At 30.7% G+C, this 12206-nt stretch overlaps 1 protein-coding gene across 2 annotated transcripts in view; it reads right to left on the bottom strand.

Annotated features, from left to right (window-relative positions):
• The window catches only part of LOC107440994 (equilibrative nucleobase transporter 1), a 103837-nt gene that overhangs the window by 88793 nt on the left and 2838 nt on the right, over positions 1 to 12206 (bottom strand). Inside the window, exon 1 of one of the 2 annotated variants that reach the window (XM_016054114.3) lies at positions 3386 to 3509. The exons of the other annotated variant lie outside the window; for it this stretch is intronic. The gene's annotated coding sequence lies outside the window, so the exon portion shown is untranslated. Of the gene's footprint in view, positions 1 to 3385; positions 3510 to 12206 lie in introns of those variants that run through there. 2 annotated transcript variants of the gene reach the window in all.

Below are 12206 nucleotides of genomic sequence, written 5' to 3'. Positions count from 1 at the left end.
GTATCGACCAGCCATCGCCGGGATCGAACCCCGGTTCACCTCATTGGAAGGCGAACGCTCTATCCCCTGAGCCATCGCGGCTCAGTCACACAATTTCCAGTTTTGGTCGTTAGAGGTCAGAACTGGCCACCCAGATCATGCGAATTAACCTTTTGTGCTGTATTTTAACACGTTGACTGCCGCACGCGTTTACAATGAAATCTCCTACAGACCACGAATACTGCTGTACGAAGCGTATTCTGCTAAATACTCCTACCGATGTTTAAATAATGCTAAAATATTTCGACTAAATATTTTATATATTTATTAAAGCACTTAACTCTGAGCTAAAACTATTTTTCTGATTAGAGCTGATTTCAACCTTCTCCCGAACGATACGAGGTGAATTGGTCGTCAATCAACATATCGAGCACTTTCCGACTAACTAGAATTCTCACATTTTCACTGAAGCTGTGTGTTTGTAAATAATACAAGTTTCTTCTGAGTGTAACAAGCGGAATTTAACGTCAGGTTGTCGCCAACAATAATTTATAGCATTTCAAAATAGTAGCGTGATGTGGAAAATCCTGTTTAGTTGATATTTATTTACAAAAGTATGTTTTGAGAACTATTTCTTTACTTAATACTTAGCTCTAATTAATCATCATTTTTACAGTATGATCTGTTAGCTATAAAGGTCACAACTAGTTAACAAAAATTTAAAATTTAGGTCGAATGCTATTTCGGGTTATTTTCTCTCTCCTTTTATTTATTTATTTTCAGCAAACTACATTGTGTCAATAAATTAATATTCATTGAAACCTTGATTATCAAAGCTAACTAGAACCGAACAGGCTACGGAATGTTAGTATGGTGTTTAATTTTTTTTTCCATCTATAATTATTGGGAATCAAATTTTTTAAAATAATTCGTAGCCTCCGCTCCTGGTCGTTCCGCTCACCAACCCCCATAATTGCTTCTCATTCATCAATGTTCACCCCCTTTGAATATCAATATGTTCCACAAAAAACACCGAATATTTTGTTTTCAAAATATAAAATTATTGTAGCTTTATGTAAGAACATTTTGTAAATATGTTAATCGTAATGGAATAGACGATTACCTGAAATTGAAAAATAATCATCTGAGCTTGAAAAAAAATTTAAGCAAACTACAAATTGTGTAATTCAATAAGAAGAAATAAAAGAGACGGAATTTTACTCGATGACGAGATTCAATAATAAATAATGGTCAATAAACAATGGTTGAACAATTCAAACAACATTAAACAATTGAAATGGAGAACGGTTTTTATTGCTTCTTAACAAGTTTTTTTTTAAATATACATGTTAAGATTTACATCCGGCAACATGTAATTTTTTTTATCTCTCTATGCTTTTGTTGCTTTTGATTTCCATCTACTCAAGCGTGAGTTTAAAAAATAAAGATCTCGATGGAAAAATTAAATTTTGTACAAAAATAAATAAATAGTAAATATTCGAAGCTGAAAAAAAATCACGAAAAATCATATAAGTTTGCAATAACTTTCGAACAAATTGAAATGTCGAAAGAAAATTCGCGTTAAGTTCGCAAATAAAAACAACTATCAGCGAATGAATATAACTATAATCAAGTTTTAACTTAGTGGACTACACATCGACCAAACATGGAATTTTCCTTCTGCAAGTTTAATAGTTCTCGAACTAGTCGTCAAATGCTATACTTTTATATTTTGTCGAACTCCCTCTACATTTTTTATTGCCCATCGAAACTTAAAAATTTTAAATTTTATAGCTTTTGCCCAGTTAAACAAAGTATAACGTAAAGAAGAAAAAAAACTGAGAAAAGAAATTGACAAAAACGCAATTAAAATTGCTATAACTTTCAAACAAATTTAAATTTTAAAAAAAGCTCGTGTTTAGTTCAGAAACAAAACTTGTCTTATCAGCAAATCGTTATATTTCAATTCTGTAGTTGCATTCCTATCGCTTGCAGTATCAGCAAATTGTCATATTTCAATTCTGTAGTTGCATTTCTATCACTTGCAGTATCAGCAAATCGTCATACTTCAATTCTGTAGTTGCATTTCTATCGCTTGCAGTATCAGCAAATCGTCATATTTCAATCTGTAATTGCATTTCTATTGCTTGCAGTATCAGCAAATCGTCATATTTCAATTCTGTAGTTGCATTTCTGTCGCTTGCAGTACCAGCAAATCGTCGAATTTCAATTCTGTAGTTGCATTTCTATCGCTTGCAGTATCGGCAAATCGTCATATTTCAATTCTGTAGTTGCATTTCTATCGCTTGCAGAGTGACCAGTATGTATATTTTACATCAAGTTTAACAGTTAATAATTCTCGAACTAACTAATCGAATACGATTCAATTACTACTGATTAAATTATTTTAAAGCTTACTACCGATCTAACTACCGATTAAATTATTTTAATTTCATCTTACTTCTTCTATGTTTCTCTACAATCCTTCATAATTTTAAGTTTCTAAGTCTTACAGTTTTTGCGCTGTAAAAAAAATTAACGTTTGAGTTGAACATCTGAAACAGCGTCAGCATTTACGATATATAGAGTATCCTGTTTGGTATTTAATTTTAATATGACTATTAAATACTGTTTTTTCAAATAGGTACGAAGATATTTTAAAATTAAATTACACTATTGCTCCTCAATTAGCTCAACTTCTCTATTTATTTACTTGTCTATTCTTTTGAATAAGCCATTTCTACACTGTAGTATCTATTTCTAATTTTTAAAAAAAAATCTTATTTCATTTATTTTCAATGTTAATATCTTTGAATAATATTTTCTTCCAAGCATTGTAATTGCTTACTTCGGATACTACACAGAGAATATAATGAAATTTCTTTCAGCTACGGTAGAAGACCTGATGGTAAAAATAAAATTACAAGAATTGAAGCGAAAATTACAACTTTCGAACTTCTAGAAAAGCCAAAGCAAGCAAACTATCTTAATCGTTGTTTGATACTTGCGTAAAAGGATTAATGACACGTAATCGTGGTAGAAATTTTTAACTACTTTAATCAAAATGAGTGATTTTTAAACATCACTTAAAATTTTCAGTTTAGACACTTAGCCTTCCTATAATGTGAAATGTTTGCTGCTTAATTGAGGAAAATTTTCAGGCTACTAAATAGTTTAGTCTAATATGGAAATATTTTTAAATATCTCATGCATGTTGAATAAATATTCGATTAAAAAGAAGTTTTTTTTCAAATCTCTTTCGATACTATAAAGACAGATTTCGATTCAATACTTGGATAAATTTACATGCATTTAAAAATCAAAACTATCTTATGAATAAACAAATACACATCTAAACAAATAATGATATTTTTATATTGTTTAAAAAATGTATGAGGTTTCTTACCATTGACTAAAATACCTTTCATAGTTTTATTTGCTTCAAAATCCTCAGTTTAATGACTACTCAAACTTAAAAAAAGTTTGAGTTAATCGCTTTCAAATTGTGTAAATAATATTATAAAACAATTAGTATTGTATCATATTCCGGAATGGTGCGACGAGTGCTTTGCGAAAGCTTATAGCTCTGTATTTCCATAATAATTTTTTTGATTTATTGGTTTATTGGTGAGGGGATGGCACCCCCGCTTTGGTAGCCCGACGACCTGCACGCGAAGTCGAGCACTTTACGGTAGAACAGTTTAACGAGGACCAATACCGCACACCCTCGGTCCCTACGCAGACTGATCCAAGTGGTCACCCACCCGCACATTGACCGCAGCCAGTGATGCTTGACTTCGGTGATCTTCTGGGAACCATGTCTTAACGATCAGTCCACTGTCTTCGGATCATCCACAGGGATGTTTCTCAGACCGTCGCCAATAGCCCATTGTGCAGCTCTAGTGCAACGTAACTGAACTACTACTACTGGTTTATTGGTACAACATACATTTGCTGACTTCTGGTGCTAAATTGAGGGTTATAAGACTTTGTCAAGTAGAAGGACAGGACAGCACGAAGGACAGAAGGACAGCACAAAGACAAATCCAGGGTAACAACGGGATTCGAACCCGCTACCTTCACGCTTCATACAGCATTTGGCGGGTGATATCGCATTTAGTATGAAATTTCATTATAAAGTTTAAATTACTGATATAATTAATATGATATAGAAAAATAATAACTTTAGGGTAATTCTGAAATTTTAAAGGTTTTAGGCAAACTTACTTTGCCAAAAAGAATTTTTTTTTTACAAATCGCTTTCTTTTTTCTTTTTTTTTTCAATGGCAGGCACTGAATTTGAATCTTTGCCTATACTATGCCAGAATTGTTGCTCATTTCGCGTTACCCAGAGGGCACCTGTGAACCAAAGTCACGGAGGCGAGCAACATTGCTCACGCCACACTGCCACAAACCCGTTTATAGGGTGGGCCACATTCACACATCATACACACACACAACAGAGGACAGCACAAAGAGAGAGAGAAACATCCATGCCCAGAGCGGGATTCGAACCCGCAGCCTATGGCTTCGCAGTCAGGCACGCTAACCACTCGGCCACCTGGCCGGCTAAAAAAAAAATCGCTTTCTTTTCTAAGTAGTTCTATTTCATAATCACTTTTATCTTTATTTCCACATTATTAAACTAACATTTTTAAGAAATTTTGTTGGTCGAATTTTTCCTAATTAAAAAAGTTTTTTAAAGTACCAATTTTTTTTTTTGTATTCATGGAAAATCATCCGAAAAAAATATTTATTTCAAATGGCAGAGGTGAATTGACATGTTAAAAAGCAAAAACACAGGAACAAAACAAGAAAGTAAAAAGTCAACCGGAAAAAAAATATTAGGTACAAAACTCATTGTTTTAAATCCTCTGGTTTCTTTAAAAAATTTTGGGCTGTACTTAAGATAGAAGAGACTTTTAGATCAAAGAGTAACTTCTTATTGGCTTTAGCAAAAAAATAAAAAATGCATAGTTAATTGAATTTTAGAACGTATTTTTTCAAGTGTAACTAAATCTGTAAACGATATTTTATTGCAAACTAAGCATTATTTAAACCAATTATATACAACACTTCAATGAATTTTTTAAGAAATTAAATTTTTCCTATCAGCTAAATTTTTACTGTATAAAAAGTTTTTTTTTCCTTCTTTCCCTTGAAAAACAAAATGCTGTATTTTTTAAAGATAATGAAAATACGCTCGGGGCAATAAGTCAGTAAAATTTGATTAATGTGTACAATTTTTGTAAGAAAATAAAAGGAATATAAAAAATGTAAAAAATCAGAAATGAATGAACATTACTCAGTAGATGAAAATAATGAAGAAAAACAGCAACGACAGGGAAAGTAGGGGGAAAAAAACAATGCTAAACATAAAGAAAAATGACTTAAAAAATTAAATTACTACAAAAACATATTTTTTTCATTTTGATTTATATTTGTTTAACCGTTATTTTCAAAAGAAGAAATGAAATGTGATAATGAAGAATTGAAATTTGCTGGATAAAAATTGCTTAATGGTTCGGTTCCGACGCCTCTCCCATTGATTTTTTATTCCTATTGCTTTGTTGTTATTCATGCCGAAAACAAATCACCATTTCTTATTTTTTTTCCACAACAACATATTGAGATTTATATAACTGCTATTGTAATTCGTAAATTTATTCTGAGAGTTGTGAAGGAAATAGATTATGATTTCGATGAGGATAATATATAGTTTTGTTTTGTTTTTTTCTCAATGCATATACTTAGGTCCTTTGTCTTTTTTCAATTTCCTTTTCTTATAAAGATTTTTTTTAAAATAAATACTATTTAACCAACCAATTGTACTTTTTACTATCATTATTATTAAATTATAAATATAATGATTAACAGCTTAATTTAAATGCGTAAAAGGTAACTTTTTCCCTTTTTCACCGCTGCCCCTGTAGCACTAAATTTAATTTTCAATGCAATTACGAGGTATGTAAAATATTTATAGCATAAAATTCTATTGTTAATTGTTGAGTTTAATAAAAAAGAAACATATACTATATTTTCAGCTTATCATTACGTTGACTTTCACAGGTGAATGTCACTTAGTCACTTAGGTGAATGTCCGAAATATTTGTTACATCCGATTTGATATTAATTTATTTGTTGATATTATTATATTTATTCGATATTATTATATTTATTCGATATTATTATATTTATTCCATAATATTATATTTATTCCATAATATTATATTTATTCGATATTTTAATATCAGCTGAAGAGAAACATCAGTGTTCGGAGTACCGGTTAAATGCATGCCGGCAGTGGCACTTAACTTTAAAAAAATATCAGTGCAATGTATACTGCGCAAATGTATACCGGGCAGTGGCACTAAACTTTAAAAGAATATTGATGTAGGGCATACCGGGCAAATGTAGACCAGGCAGTGGCACTTAACTGGACCTGGTATATATTTCGGACAATTACCACAGCGACTATGTGATCGATTCGATATGAATTTATTCGTGGATATAATTACATTTATTCGATATTTTAACCCTACACTGATGTTTTTTTAAGGTTAAGTGCCACTTCTCAGTAAACTCTACACTGATGTTTTTTTAAGGTTAAGTGCCACTGCCCGGTATACATTTGCCCGGTATACCCTACACTGATGCTTTTTTAAGGTTAAGTGCCACTGCCCGGTATACATTTGCCCGATACTCCAAATACTGATGTTTCTTCTAATCTATCGTTAGTAAGTATTAAAGTATAGAATAAATATAAATATATCAAATAAATATAATAGTTAACGAATAAATTAATATAAAATTGGATATAACAAATATTTCGGACATTCACCAAAGCGACTATGTGATTGTTGACATTTCCCGGTGAGAGTAAGAAATAAGGTTCAAAATGTAGAGAAAACATGGAAAAATTACAGAACAATGAAAAAAGAGAAAAAGAAAAATAATAATAAATAATTTCAAAAAATTCCCGAAGAGCACTCAAGAAAGTTTTACAAAAAATTTACAGCAAATAAAATAGAACACTTTAAGTAAAAATATCACGTAAAAACAGAAAATAAAATATAAAGAAAAAACAGAATAAAACATAAAACGAGTAGCAAATTGAAATGAACTTACATGAACGGGATATTTTTCCAGAATGATTTAAAATATTTTCATAACAAGATTGCCAGATTATAAAATATGAAAACAGAAGCGTAAATTGAGGTAAAAGCGTAAATAGAGAAGTTTTGATTTGTAGTGCTTTCTTACTGCAGTACAGAAGTGAGTTTGATTTGTTAGTTATCAATGATGGACGCGAGGTAATATTATACTGGATAATTTAAAGAAGTTGACAATTAATAATTTTAGAAAAAAAAATGTATTTAAGAAAAAAAATTATAAAATAGAAAAGCGAAAGAAACATGAATTACCTGTTTCGCACATAATTTTAGCCATGAATTTGCCCGAAATGGATTTGCACATGGTAAAAATTATATAAATTAACAAAGAAGTTTTTTAGTAAATTTATTTACAATAATATACAATTAACTCAATGATTTAATATAGAATTTAATTTTTTTAGTTGGGTATCCATTGTTTTTTTCCATCAAATTTTGAAAGAGTTTGTCTATTTGTTTTTTGGATGAATAAGCATTACTACATATTCTTTTAATTCCATTCGTTTGATTAAAAATGGTATTTAAATCGATGTTATTAGAAACATTAGAATTCCAAGTAATTAGTTTTTTTATTTTAAAATTAAAATACTTTCTTTCATCGTATAAATCAACAAAGCAGATATTTTCTTCTTTTATAATACCCAAATCCAAAAAATTATAATTAATATTATCATCATGATTACGAAGCAAGATTAATTCCTCAGGGTAAATATTATTTAATAAAATAGTACAATGTTGAAAATTAAAGATAATCAAATCATCAATAAATATAAAATCAAATTTAATATTAAGATTAAAATTTTTTCATAATAATGCAAAAATAAGTTAGCTAAGAGAGATGAAAAATTAGATCCTTGTGGTATTCCATCAATTTAAAGAAAAATATTTTTTTCCATTGTAAAGATAATTATTAAAAAGACAAGAATTAATTGGAATTTCCCAATTATGAATAAAATTCGTTTTAGGAATAATTAAATCATTAAGTAAATAATAAGTAGAATATGGCCACAATCAAACAAAATATAAAAATAAAGAAAAGAAGTCCCTTCAAAGAGATCAGAAAAATCATTTTCTTTAGCATCGAGAATTTATGTTAAGATAGATTTTCAACTGTTGGGACCGAGAGGCCCAAAGGCCCCCAATTGCCAATAATTCTAAATTGAAAGTAAATGAATTGTTCTCAATGGACCGTTAGGAGCATGGGAAGAGATCCGTATTTGGCGAATTATCAAAAGATAACATAGCCAAAAATGAAGCAAACACCCATAATCAATATTAAATTTGAAAATAATTTGGCGAAAGCAATTCGGTAAAAACTCTGTGAAAATTAGTACAACCAAGCAACTGAAACATTTTTGTGGTAAACAATAAGGAATAAAGGGTTATAAATGGATTTTTGTTTTCCATTTTGACGCGAAAATGAATTAATGAGTCTTACATTAGTATTGAAATAAAAGTTAGCCGTTTCACTGATTGTTAAGAAAATAATAAAATATTTTAGATTCGCTTTTTATAAATTGCAATAAAAATTAAATAATGGTTTAATTTAATTAAAATTCGATGAAGAATGATTTAGAAAATAAGTTTAAGAAACTAAAGAAATTTTAAAAGCTGGAAAATATGTAATGCCTATTGTAGTATCACAACGTCGTAAAATATTCAATGCATTAAAAATGTTTCATCACCCTTAATATCTATAGCTTCAATGAATTTTTCAAAATTTCAATTATAGCTTTAGCATATCGCTGGCTCAAAACTAAAACGACACTTCTGCACTCACTTCTTATGTTATTTCAATGAGAAGTGAATGCAGAAGTGTCGATTTAGTTTTGAACCAGCGAATGTCGGCGTTTTTACTAATATTTCTTCTTCAGACTTAATATAATCACTTCTTTTATTTATTTATTTATTTCGTTATTCTTGATATTCTTTCATACCATCATAACTCTCTTCTTCTTTAATCGGAATATTTTTATAGCTTCAAGATATTTCTTTCATTTGCAATAGGCCCTATAGCATCAAGATATCCCCTTTAGAAAGCAATGGCGTCTTCATCATCAAATAAAACAAAAATCTTTTGATCTGGTTGATTATTAATCAAGTTAATTTGCATTAAAATTGATGTTCTGTATACCGGGATCCAAGTCCGAAGGGGTCAAATCTAAGAAAAATTGCTCCCTCAAGGAATACGCTCTAAATACATTTATGACTTCATACAGTCTGCTGAAAAAAAATCACCCAGACTAACATTTGTCTTAATGATCGAGTTTTCACGAATAAAAAATCAAACCTAAAGATGCCTTAATCGATCTTCAAATATGCTAATTAGTTAGTGACAATTACTATTGATCATACCCAAGAACCCGTTTTCCCTGAAAACACATGCCTTTATTTCGATTGATTTGGATTTTAATGTTATGCCTCTTAATGTTAACTTCCGTTTTTGCGTTTTTGGCCTTATCTCTAAAACTAAGCAAGTAGTTAAAAAAAAATTTTTCACCCACTTATAAAACTCATTTATCTAAAAATAATTCAATGGTAATTTTATTTATTTATTTTTGTAATGCTCAAAAAAATTTTGAATTGTAAGCCGTGCAAGTTTTTATCTCATAGTACTACGTAACATTAGTACATAGTAACATTAGTACATAATAACATAAATTTAGTACATAGTAACATTAACTTGAACATCATTATTGATGTAATTTTAAATTATGAAATACTACAAAATTTCTACAAAATTGGTCGAATAGCTTGTAAAAATGTTAAAAAAAATCAGATTTTTAATCTCTTCAATAACGATTTCATTCAAATTTTGTATTTTGTCATTTAAAATTACATAAATTTTAAGTAAATACGTGTAACACAATAGAAATGCTATCATTGATTATCTCTTGATTATAATTTTAGGAAATTTCACACTGAATTTAGCGATTCTGCCAAAAATATAAAAATATTAAAAAGAGGGGGGGGGGGAATACTTTAAATTTTAATTCCATCCCCTAAGAATAACACTATTAATTTACGAACATGGATTATTACTTTTTCCTAGACGTTCGAGACAAAATGATGAATACCATGAAGTAATTTTTTTAATTTTATTTATTTTTTATTTTTTTTTATGGTTGGCGCACTCAGGGCGGAGCAAAAGCAAAATGCTAAGTTGCGTATTATTTTTATTTATACATTTTATTTTAAAAAAGGCTCTAATGAATAAACTCCGTAATTATTTTAAAGTTGCCATTCTGCTTTCTTAAAAGTCAATATTTTCCACTAAACAAAAACGCACTTTTTGTTAAGAAAATATACAATTACTGTAGTTATATCTCGAGAAATACACATTGTAAAATATTTCGAGAACTATACATTGAATCGAAGAAGTGAAAATAGACGCCAAAGCTAAAAGCTATTCAATTATATCTGATGGGTCTTAGACCGAAGAGCCATTACATTATGACCATCCTGCTAATAACATGTAGGACCACTTTCAGCCCTCAAAACTGCTAGCACCCGCCGTGGCATTGATTCCACAAGGTGCTGATAGGTAGTCTGAGGTATCTGGTACCAAGGGCTCGCCAACTGGTCTTGCAATTCCCTCACATTGCGAGGGGGTAGCGTGGCAGCAAGAATTTGGTTTTCCAAGTAGGACCACAAATGCTCTATTGGATTAAGGTCAGGTGAATTTGGGGGCCAAGACATGACTTGAAAGTCATTGGAATGTTCCTCGACGATTCGACCCTTATGACATGGTGCATTATCCTGTTGGTAAACACTACCCCCCGCTGGAGAAACTGTTGCCATGAATGGATGAACTATGTTCAAGTAGCTTACAGACGTCAGGGATTGTTCTATGAGGATTATGGGTCTTAATGTGCCCCATGAAAACATTGTTCCTGGGCGAGAAACCATGAAAACCTGGGCGAGCCCATTGTTATAGATGGAGGGTGGTCATAATGTAATGGCTCTTCGGTGTATATTCTTAATCTGATGGATCTCAAAACTCGCCATTTTAAACAGTGTATACGCTATTTTAACTCTCTCGGTTGCGACGCCATTTGTAAAGCAAAATGTATAAACTTATGAGTCAAATAGGGTTACTTTTTTCTAGAGAATTCGAATCTGGATTTAAGATTTCACGATGGAGTTTGGTATCATTGCGTAGCGTATAAAAAAATATCAGATGCGTCTATTTTCCCCTTTTTGATCCGATGTATATTTCTCAAGATATTTGACAGTTTCCAAACTATTTTCATACCCTGTATACGAGATAACGCAGTCTACGTCAAATAATTTCATCCTTTAAAATGTCTTTAGAGAGCAATTCTCCGGGTCACTATGCGCAATCATTATTTTATCTTTTCAGAGCCAGTATTTTTTAAGAATCAGGCAGGGTTGGGTTTTTGACATTCTTTATTTTGTTAAAATTTTCCTAATATCATCGTTCTATAAAAATATCAGACCTGTTTTCTTGTTATCATTTTGGCGGGAAATAAATTCTTGTTCGAAGTTTTTGGGTTCAAAATGGAATCTTCGTAAATTTAAAGAAAACATATCGATTCACACGCGGTTGAACTTTTTTTTGTAATGAGTATACCACGGCATTGACCAGCGGTCTACTAGTTCTACATTCAGTATTGAAACACAAATACTTGTTTCGTAGGACCTTTACATTGCAGGTCAAAGATCATTGAAAAATCATCGAAATAAGGCTATTTTCTTAGAAATTTTACCTCAAAAACCTAACTGTACCAAAAATGAACAAGAAAGCCATACATTTCTGTGAATATGTACTAATGAAAAGTACTTAAAAAAAGCAACATATGGTGTAGCACATAATACCTAATTTCATAACCGGTTTTGAACAGCCAATCCAATTCTGAGTTCACGACTATCAATGTTCAACTCCATAGTTTTGAAATTTGAGCTCAATCCAGAAGACGAGGGAATTTCTGGATCAAGCAACGGGACAAAATAGCGTTCAATGACGACTTTTTGATGGAACTAACCAGATATTTACGTTAAATGGAGAGGAAAACCATAAAAATCTTCCAGGGT

The sequence above is a fragment of the Parasteatoda tepidariorum genome, chromosome 6 (assembly GCF_043381705.1).
Source record: "Parasteatoda tepidariorum isolate YZ-2023 chromosome 6, CAS_Ptep_4.0, whole genome shotgun sequence".
NCBI classification, from domain to species: Eukaryota; Metazoa; Arthropoda; class Arachnida; order Araneae; family Theridiidae; genus Parasteatoda; species Parasteatoda tepidariorum.
The sequence above is the reverse complement of the archived record's forward strand: the minus strand, read 5'-3'. Positions and strand labels throughout refer to the sequence as shown.